This window comes from Lycium ferocissimum, chromosome 11, assembly GCF_029784015.1.
Source record: "Lycium ferocissimum isolate CSIRO_LF1 chromosome 11, AGI_CSIRO_Lferr_CH_V1, whole genome shotgun sequence".
NCBI lineage: Eukaryota > Viridiplantae > Streptophyta > Magnoliopsida > Solanales > Solanaceae > Lycium > Lycium ferocissimum.
In genome coordinates this window covers 9,617,200-9,619,271 of record NC_081352.1, presented here as the reverse complement: position 1 = coordinate 9,619,271, position 2,072 = coordinate 9,617,200, and the positions used below count along the sequence as shown (strand labels likewise).

General features: G+C 29.2%; 1 long non-coding RNA gene across 1 annotated transcript; it reads left to right on the top strand.

The window, feature by feature from the left end:
- The first annotated feature begins 1,108 nt into the window (after positions 1 to 1,108).
- Positions 1,109 to 1,834, top strand: LOC132036340 (uncharacterized). Its single transcript, XR_009409566.1, has 3 exons — positions 1,109 to 1,388; positions 1,475 to 1,546; positions 1,628 to 1,834. It is a non-coding gene; the product is annotated as an uncharacterized LOC132036340 (long non-coding RNA).
- The last annotated feature ends 238 nt before the right edge of the window (positions 1,835 to 2,072 follow it).

Sequence of the window (2,072 nt, the reverse complement as noted above, 5' to 3'; positions counted from 1 at the left end):
TTAATCCGTACTCCGAACTTATTCACGTAAATCGGATAGGAGGAGTAGTTTATACAATTTTTGCATCACTTAAAGTTAAATCTCAAAATAAAAAAGCTCCTAAGGGGTTGGTGCTGAATACGAGGCTTAAATAAAGAGAGAAAAGAAAAGTATACTCTTTTTTCTGCAAAGGAAAAGTATACTCTTTCGTATCCAAAAAGATTGTCATAATTATTATTTAAATTGTCAAAGAATATTTTATTTGATCATAATTTTTTCAAATATTTTAAATTATTATTATTGTGACTTACTCCCTCCGTTTCATAATAAGTGATTTTTTTTAGCTTATGCACCCCTTAAGCAAGTGCTCCTGAAAAATTAGGACTGTTTTTACTAACTTAATCCTAATTAAATGTCTAGAAAAAGAAAAAAATACTTATAATAATTCTTAATTATGTAAATAAGGATAATTTTGGAAGAATAATATCAATTTCTTCTTGAAATCCTAAAACACCACTTATTTTTAAAAAAAAAAAAAAAAAACTTAAAATGCCATTTATTTAGAATCGGAGGGAGTCTTCGGATAAAAAAGATTGTCCACTTGGCCATTCGCATTTCGCACACCCCTTAAGAAAATACTAACTCCTAGATAAAATATATAATTTGACTAAACTGCCCCTACTTAAATACTCTCTCTGGCCCAATTTATGTGATACACTTTTCTTTTTAGTTTGTCTAAAAAAGAATAATATATTTTCTTATTTAGCAATAATTTAACTTTAAACTTTACTTTTTACGCTTATTGAGATGATCTATAACCACACAAATATCTTTGACTTATTTTAGACCACAAGATTCAAAAGTCTTCTTTATTTCTTAAACTCCGTTTCTAGTCAAACTGTATCACATAAATTGGGACGGCATAGATATTAGAATTTGATCATATAACACTTAATACGGGTAAATCTGAAAAAATAAAATTAATCTTAATTTGATAATTGGATACTCTTTTTGATTCCGAGAGAGTACATTTTATGTAATTTCTAACCATAATAGTTTTTATTTCAAAAAATAAAAAAGGAAAATTTACTTGTTATAGCTACTTTTACTACCTATTTAATGTTAATAACTACCTTTTATTAAAATTAATAATAATAGCTAATTAATTTTCTAAATTGCCCATTATAGATACAACAGTAACTTCCACTTATCAGTTCACAAATACACCGTAAATAAAGGGAAACACTATCTCATCTTCCCATTTTTGAAACGCACGTAATATACTTTAGTTTCTCTCTCCCTCTCCATTAATTTTAGCCTTTTTTTTCTCATCAGAATCTATCCATTACCATCAAGCACGATTCCACTACATTTACTGTGCCGAGATTCGTGGGTGGCTGTGTATTTGTGTAAGTTTTTCATTTTTTTGTGTATTTTAGTCAACTTAATTCTATATTCTTGACTGTTTTCAAAAATTATAACTTTCAATGCTTAGGGTTTCCCATTTTGAGTAGTGAAAATCATCAATTAATGGCGGATGAAAGCACATCTGGTAGGGTTACAAGAGGTATCCCACATACTCTTCAAAATTTAGATTCCCCTTCGTTTGATTTGGGTATTTCTCAGCAACAACATGATGTTGATGCAGCTTCTGGTGAGAAACTTGTTGCTGAAAGGAGATCTAAGAAAATCCATGATCCTTCCAGAATCAGAAATCCTTCAACTGTTAATTTGGAAAAAAAAAATGATTTTGATACCGCCACAAAGAGGAGAAAAACATCCGATGTTGCTTATAGTAGCAAAGGGAAAAATGTTGTAGAGACAGTTGTCGGAGAACAACAATTAACGATGAACAAGCAGGTATTTTTTCATTTATTATATATATATTTTTTGTGAATAAAATTATATTGTACATGTTGCTCAAATTCGGTTAATGATTCATGTATTTTTGACCGCATCCGTAAGTATAGTTGCATGTATTTATTGATCCGAACATTTCATTAATAGAGGGGATAGCATTCGTATGTATTTTTGTATTGTTTGAATTAGTTTTGTATATGAAACATACGTAGAACTGTGTCATGTATTTCACT